Source organism: Phoenix dactylifera, chromosome 1 (assembly GCF_051530095.1).
Source record: "Phoenix dactylifera cultivar Ajwa chromosome 1, Ajwa_hap1_PhDact_Kaust_v1.1, whole genome shotgun sequence".
In the NCBI taxonomy this organism is placed as follows: Eukaryota; Viridiplantae; Streptophyta; class Magnoliopsida; order Arecales; family Arecaceae; genus Phoenix; species Phoenix dactylifera.
In genome coordinates, this window is record NC_143190.1 from 33539944 (window position 1) to 33548578 (window position 8635).

Consider the following 8635-nt stretch of genomic DNA (forward strand, 5'->3'; position numbering starts at 1 on the left):
TGCCATTACTCAGAATTCCATTCATTACAACAACACCATTCCAAATGACATTGCAATAATCTTTTTTTATTGATATTTCATAACCATTTTTGGCCAAAAGGCCTACAGAAATGATATTCAATAAAAAACTTGGACAATAGTGACAATCACTAAGGACATTTATATGAGAGCTGAATTCAAGTTTAAAAATTTCTAAAGCTAGAACTGAAACTGGTCTTTCATCTCCAACATTCAGGAACCTTTCTTCTTCTTCAAACCTCTTACTGACTTGTAGCCCCTGCAACGAATTGCAAATATTAAAAGGACTACCGGTATCCAATACCCAGGTCGAATTATCACAAATAGAAAAATTGCAAGGTGTTATCATATAAGTACCTTGATTGGCAATTGATTGCCCACTTTTCTTAGGCCAGTTCGGATCGAGGGATGCAATGTAAAGAGGACAGTTCCTCTTCCAATGTCCTTGCTTCTTGTAGAAGAAGCACTCCGCCTTTCTCTGATCAGTCTTTTTATTCTTTTTCTGACTAGGCTGAGTATGATGCACCAATTTTTTTTGGATTTTATTTTTCTTTTTTCCTTTCTTAAAGGGCGACCCTTGGATGAACCTTCCACTAAGTTCACCACCTTCTTAAGAAGTTGGTGATCATTCTCAAACGTCTGTAGTAACTCCAACAATTGGTGATAATTCACTACAGATTTCGTCATACAAAAATGAGTGAGAAAAGGACGGTATGATTCAGGCAATGAGTTTAGTATGGCATCCTTCCCCAATTGATCATGAAGGAGAAAGCCAAGAGAGCTTAGACGCTCGATCAACTCAATCATGTACAGTACATGATCAGTTACCGAGGTTCCATCTTTCATTCGGGTGCTGAAGATGGCACAACTAGTTTTGTGCCTCTCAATATCGTCAGGGACGCCGAATGATTCATTCAACACTTGAATGATATCTTCTGACTGCGTATTCTCAAAATGCCTACTAAACTCATCACTCATTGCTGCCAACATGATGCATCGAATAGTGATCCGGTCACTAAGCCACTTATGATAAGTATCTCTGGCCAATCTTGATGCATTAGCAGCGGGCTGCTCAGGTGCTTGATCCGTTATCACATAAAGGATCCTCTCATGCTCTAGCACTATTTTCAGTTTCCTATGCCAATTATTGAAATTTGGACCAGTCAACTTGTCATTGTCCAACAATGAGCAAAAGTGACAAATTAGCGGCCACTTCTGCATAAAAAGAAAATTAGGCTATTAGTATATGAATTGACTAAACTCAATAGACTTGGACTTTAGTCTAAAGGTACTTCCACTATTTTATATAAATTGGTAGCCTCTACCTCTAATTCGAAAAATTACTCCTAATTCTTTAGTGGGCACTAGAACCCAATAGATCGCATATAGGCTCGAGTGTGGCTCGGCCAACCCATATGCCCCTATTGGTAGTTTCTTAACCAATTGCTTCACCAAGCAACTTCTAGTGATGATTTTGCCCTAGGTTTTTCGGCAGGCGTGTGGCGCCTCCACCGAATATCCTAGTCAGGTCCAACCATTAAATAATAGGGTTAAGTCTAATCAACTAATAGATGACCAAGCCCGAGTGTGGCTCGGCTCACCTGACAGTCTATTGAACGTACACTTAACTTATCATATATTGAATGACAATTTCAATGCTTGATAAGTACCAGGCGTGTGGCGCCTCCAATAATTATCAAAACATTGGACCCATTATCACCCAACTTAATGGGAGGCTATGACCTAGTTATCCCAATAACCATTTTAAGGATCAAATAATTTTAGATGATTTCATAATTAGGATAGATGAGAAGATCCGGTTAGTCTAATTTCTCCCACTGACTTCACCAAATCAGATTAGACTGAAACCGGTTAAGGAGGCACCTAAATCAGTCAAATTGGTTTTTCTTAAGGCATGGGTCAACTCGAATCATTAAGTGTTCCAATCAAAATATGATTGACCATGTCAGCCAGGTAAGTGAGATCGGTGGAAAGGATATGCCATTAACTCGACAAAGACGAATCAGTGCGAGTAGCTCCCAATTAAAAACTACCGGTCAAGACTGCCAAACTTACCTTAGACACCGACTGGTTAATCAATTTCGATTTGATTACTCAAATGACTCGGGCTACACCTCTGAACCTAAATCAAGTTCCATCTTGGTCTAATCAAAGACATAGACTTGATCCATCTACAACTATTTTAAATTGACCTAAAATTTTCTTGACCAAATATAGTTACTACTTGATTAGATTTGATCAATTAATTCTATTAGTCCATGAATGATTCTAACCTTAGGTCTAACCCAATCCTAAGAACTTGATTCAAGCTAACCCATATGCCCAAAGAATTATGCAATGTCAATTAATTGAGTTACAATTCTATTTCATAACATTTAAATTCTTAATTAAGTTTAGACTTATGAAAGTTTTGATCATTGCATATTTCTTTTTAACTACATATTAATTTCAATCTTTCAGTTCTTAAAACACATTTTCAGATCTGAGTTTTTGTAATTAATCACATGTAATTATATTTAATTCATGTTTAAGTCATTATGTTTTATGTTCATACATCACATATACATAACTACATGAATTAATTCAAACAACATACATCTTATGTAATATTTTTTTTTTAATTTTCAGATCTGATTTGTTTTTTAAAATTCGAGATCAATGGAATCATAAATTTAATTTAGATCTAATCTAAATAATATTATGATTTTAGATTTGTTTATGTTACAAATCTTAACACAAACATGCATCATATGCATTCAAAATTTTAGATCTAGTTAATCATGCATAATCAGCAATTAAATCAATCATAAAAAATACTTTAGATCTAATCTAAACATGTTAATGATTTCAGATTTAATTGCAAAAATTAAAACATAAAAGTTTAAACATGAACCTGGCTCTGATACCACTGAAAGTGAATCCTAGGTTCTTCGGTTTAAGCATGCTGAATTTTTTTTAAAAAAAACCATAGCTGAACCTGATCGGGTTGCCTACGTACCCTTTTATAAGGGGGATCAAGCCACACATAATTCTTTTTAAGTTTCAAAAATGCAGCGGAAAAATAAATCAAACAATTTAATTCATGCATGCTTACAAGATCAAATCTAAAAATCAGCACATTAAAAACACATAGGATTATGCCGGAATCGCTTAAACAATTATGCTAAAACTTTTATGCATGATTAACTATCAGATTTGAAACTTAAGAACTCTATTCCAATTAATCTCCGAATATCCATCGAATGGAATCTGGAGATATCTCTGTGAGGAGCCCCAAAAGAGGGTAAAACCTCGGAGAATCGGACCTAGACCTTGACACCATAATAAATGATTAATGCTAGATTAATACCTTTTATGATGGATGAAAGTTATGGATCTGATCCTTGACTTCGCAGTCACGTATATGAATGGCCTCTATGAGAAATACACGCGAAGCCCTGAAGGATCTTCTTCCGCAACAGCGCTAGCAGCTGCAGAACACTTGAAAGCTGAAATCTGCTCGCTGGAATTCAATCAACTCTTGATCAATCATCTTGAAGTAGATGGAGATGAGGTTTGTAAGGAAAGTAAAGGACTCAGATCTGATCTTGAATCTTCGAGATATTCACCCTAAAAACCCTATCTAAAATGGAGAAGAGGAGGAGGAGGAGGTGTGTGAGGAAGAATGCTGCAATGGATGTATTTTTGGTGCCCATGTTTGACCCCTTTTAATGGCCTCCGAATTTTCATTCAAAATTTGAAATTTATCTTCAAAAAATCTCCTTTAGTTGGCGCATGCAAAGGAATAGGAACAATCCAAATCAGATCTCAACCAAATCTGATTTAAATTCAAATTTTAAACACATGTGCAAGAGGGGAGGAATTTGAAATCCATGCAGCAGAATTTTCCTTCCTCTTGTTGCATATATTTCATTTGAAATTTGAATTTAAATGATTCAGAGGTTCACATGCTAGCAAGCAAAGTTATTTGATGTATGAAATCATTTAATATATTTCTTAATGTTTGAATTCAAATTCAAACAACAAAAAATGTCGCCATGTGTCAAGCAATGGGTCCATGCGCCATGCAATAATTTTGGTTTATTTAAAATTCATGAAATCCAATTCCATGTCACCACTAATTGCCACATTATCTGAGCCTAATCCTCTTGGGTTGCACCTAATCAAATTTGGTCAAACCCGGATTAAAACAAAACAATTTGGTTGAACCCAATCTAATCAGGTCAAACCTTGATTGAGCTCAAATTGAATCCAATTCAATTTTTGGCTCATCCAAACTCAATCAAATTGAATTAATTACTTTGTGTTGGACCTAATTCAATTAGGTCAATCCCCAATTAAGCGCATATTAATTTAAAATTAATTTGATCAGCTTAAGTCCTTTTTGGTTCCAACCTAATCCAATCAGGTCAAAATCCTGATTAAGCCCAAAGTTGAATCCAATTCAATTTGGCTCATCCTTAGCACAATTACTCAATCAAATTGAGTTTATTAGTAATTTAATTACTAATTAATCCTCCAATAATTATTTTAATTATTTTATAAGATAATTTGCCAATCAAATTGACCAAATTATCCCTGAATGATTCTTAATCATTCATCAGTCTTCTTGATCAATCAGGAATCTTCTATGCGTGTGACCTCATAGGTTCGAACCTAAGCCGATAGTATAGAAACGACTTCCTACACTAATCGATGTGACTATCTAATAATGGTACCCGACGTCCGGATAGGCCGAATATATGCGAAGCAAATATTCTGAAACCCTGTACTATGCTTACTGTATAATTCAATTTCTTTGACTCCTAATGCCAGGATGACTTAGAGCTCACTGTCAACCCTATAATTAGTACATCCATTATGTGATTAACTTTAGATATCCTGTGACTCCTCACTGAAATTATTCTGGCCAAGATTTTGGTAAATTAATCACAAGACATTATCTCCTATTTTCAGGAGGGGTCAATTCCATCTTGACTCACAACTGACTATGCAAGAACTTGACTGCACCCAGTGACCTTCCGTCACTAAATTAGAAATTCAGGTAGTCCGGTACCAAAGTATAGTGAGTTGCTTGCTAGTCACAGGTTGCGGTCTCAGGTCAGAGAGCCAAACTTATACCCATATCCACTCGAAACATCTCTCGACAGTAGAGCATTCCAGAATTGGTCACGTTCAGTGAAATGTACTCCTACACTTCACCTGTGTGGCATACCAGTGTCTCCACACTCCTTGGTTAAGAGGACAACCAACGTATATGTCACACAATGATCTAATCTCGATAATGCTGTCGTCCTAAGGACTAAGGACTTCATCATATAAGAGTTCATTTGAAGATGAAATGATAAATAATGCCAAATAACACTTTATTAATTTGTCAATTCATTTACAAAATTCAATCATCAACATGCTGACGATTGATATTTAGGATACAATTCCCAACGGAAAGCTCTAGGTCAGATTAAACCCCCACGACCGCTCGAAGAAAATAAAGAAAAATTTGCGCTTCCATCCGTAAATTTGCACAACTCGTAAGAGTAAGCAGCCTTTCTGAGGGGAGCAGTACCACCACCCTTTGTCCATGGAGTTAGCTTTCAACATAAAGTATCTCCGAAAGACACTGACCGAGGATGATAGGTTATGTGCAAGGCACAGGACAAGGAAGCCCACTATCATCCTCCATGAATTCAGGGTGAGCTGCGCTGGGACTAGGTGATAAGTTGCCAGGAGCTTGTTCACGAATCCATGCACGGGGAACCTCAGCCCTACTTGGAGTGTATCTGCGAACACCCCGATCCGACTCTCAAAAGGATCATCAACTCCAGCCCCAGGCCCTAGAAGCCCCAGGATGAACCCTGAGGGGATAAAAAATTGAGTCCGAATCTGGCTCAGCTCCTCTTCACCTATAGCTGAGTCAATCCCATACGGCCCATGACTCACACCGAGGTCAGCTTCCTCCGATGACAAAGAAACCCGAGCTCGAGATGGGCCTGCACTAAGTACAAGGGCTCTCGAGGGCGACCTCATCGCCTTGCTCACAACAAAGCAAAAGAAAATAGAAAAAGAGCCCCTCCGAGCAACCGAAAAGGGTGAAGACACCCACCCAAGGTTCTTACCAGAGAAAACGAAAGAAGAAAAGTCGCCAAGGGGTTTGTCGAGGAGCTTCGAAATAGTCCAAGGGCCTCCTAGAAAGCCTAAGATCGATGATGGCATCCAAAAAGAAGAGAGAAAATAGAAATCCTAGAGATCTCTCCCAGGACTTTATATAGCCTGCTTCAACAACTCTGATCGATTTCTCCAAACGACGAAGCGGTCAAATCTCACCTCGCGGCAAGCCTCAGAGTCGTCTCAGCAAATCTCTTCAGATCACAGCACTAAAGGCCGATCATTATGACAGACGCTCTCAAAAAGCGGGGCATTGATGGTTGGCCCCTCGCGTTGTGTCCAGCTATGCTTCGAAAAGGAAGCGCACATGCAATGTATTAAAGAGCTTCCACAGCCGCCTCCTCTTCAGCTGATGTGGCAACCTAACTCATTCAAGCTCACCTTACAAAGTACGATCAAAAGCAATCGGTCCCTGATAAGACATGCATATCCAACTCGGTGCGCGCCACTTCATGAGCACCTGGCTAAAACGCAGGACGCCAAATAGTCCAGCTACTTTCTTCACCCGAGCCAAAGAGCGACTCGACCTCGGAAGTCAGGAGGCAAAAGATGGAGGGTGAAATAGATCATCCTGCCCACAACAAAAGGGCCATCTAATTTCGGCCCAATAGACACCAACGCCAGCCAAACGAAACTTCGGTCCGGCCTAGAACCAGTCCGACTACGAACTCCTTCAAAAGCTCCTTCGAACTCGGATATTTGCTGACTCGTCCGACCAAATTTGGGGCGCCTCCTGTATTCGCCAACACGTCCCGACCAAGCTCGGGGTGCCTCCTGTATTTGCCGACTCACCTCGACCAAGCTCAGGGTGCCCGCTCCAATGATATAACCCGCTCCTTAAGACCGAGATGCTCCGCCGAGCACACCTCGGAACTCGGGATGCTAGGCCAACCTCATCCTCTTCCTCCACGTTTCGGCGGCTCCCCTGACTCCTCCGGCATGGTCACTCTCGGGCCAGATTTGAACCACAACACTGGTTATTTCATATTTGGCCGCAACAATCTTTGGATCTAATCTTAGATCCTAGATATTGAGATCACGTTGGAGGGCAAAACCGGAGTTGTCTTCACTCGCAGTAATCCTATTATTAGCTACCTTTTGTTTTCTTGGATACCAAACAAAGCCCTTGTCTTTTTATTTAAGTTTAAGCTGTCTCACGTATCGCGGCTACTAGGGTTGAAATTAAATTGAATACGGATCAAACATCACTATATCAATATATCTATATATGTATTTATTTTATTTAGAATACAAATATAGATACGGTTATTAGTCGGAAGCAAAAATTTATACTTATATTTATTTAAAATAGATATATATGCAAATCAAATGTCAAAAATATGGTTACAAATATAGATATAGGTCAAATAATTAAATTTTATAACCATAGACTAAATAAAATTACTAAGTGAATGGTAAATCAAATTAATATAATTATTTATTTTTTTTAATTTTATAATATGAATATTAGTTGGATGTTCAAATTTTTATTTATATCGGTATAGATTCGGATATAAAAATATATTTAGATAAATATTATCTATTCTATTTCCATCCCTACCAGCCATGTCGTATGGGAACGGCTCGCCTGGATTCTTTCGCATCTACCCTCCGGCTCGCCTGGTTTCTTTCTTAAAGATACCATCTTCCATATCTTCCCCTGATTCTGTCGATTGTGTTTACCCCTCCATTTGCTCTCGCCAAGATTTTGCAGCTATTTACCCTGTTCCCCTATCTAATCCGCCCATCTCAATGCTGGCTCTCTTCTCTCTCTCCCCATCCCTTCCCACCATCTTCTCCCTCACTCTTCCTTCCCTCATGCCATCTTCTCCTCTCTCTCCCCCCCCCCCCCCCCCCCCTCCATCTTTTGCAGAAATTTTTGGTCCCAACTGTAACTACAAATGAAGGTTCAAAGAGACTGGTGAAATCTTGGAAAGATTTAGAGTACAGGATATTTTTCACTTTTCTAATCTGAAGCCAATGGAGCATTGGGAAGTTCAACTGCTGATCATGTCTATGCTTTAGAAAATCATGCACAAGATTATGCTGAAAATTGAGGAAAGAACAATGAATAAACTAAGTTTGCATAAAAACCTAGACCAGGAAGGAAGGGCTGCAACAGAACAATTTAATAGAGAGAGAAAAAAATCAAACCTTCTATAATTCTGTACAAAGTAGTAAAGTACTGGGTGGAACTTTTGTTAGACTTACTTTCCAATATGATCTAAATTATCATAATTAGGATCTTCTTAGAACTTTGTTTTTTTATAAAAAAAAAAGGTTTTCCAATCATGATAAGACATTATTCCTAGTTACATATGCAAGGAGATGGAATAGTGTTAGTACTTAGATTATAATGGGAGGTCCAGTAACATATGGAAAAGTACAGGAGCCCGGTCCCTCTCTATTCATGAAAAGTAAAAACTAAATG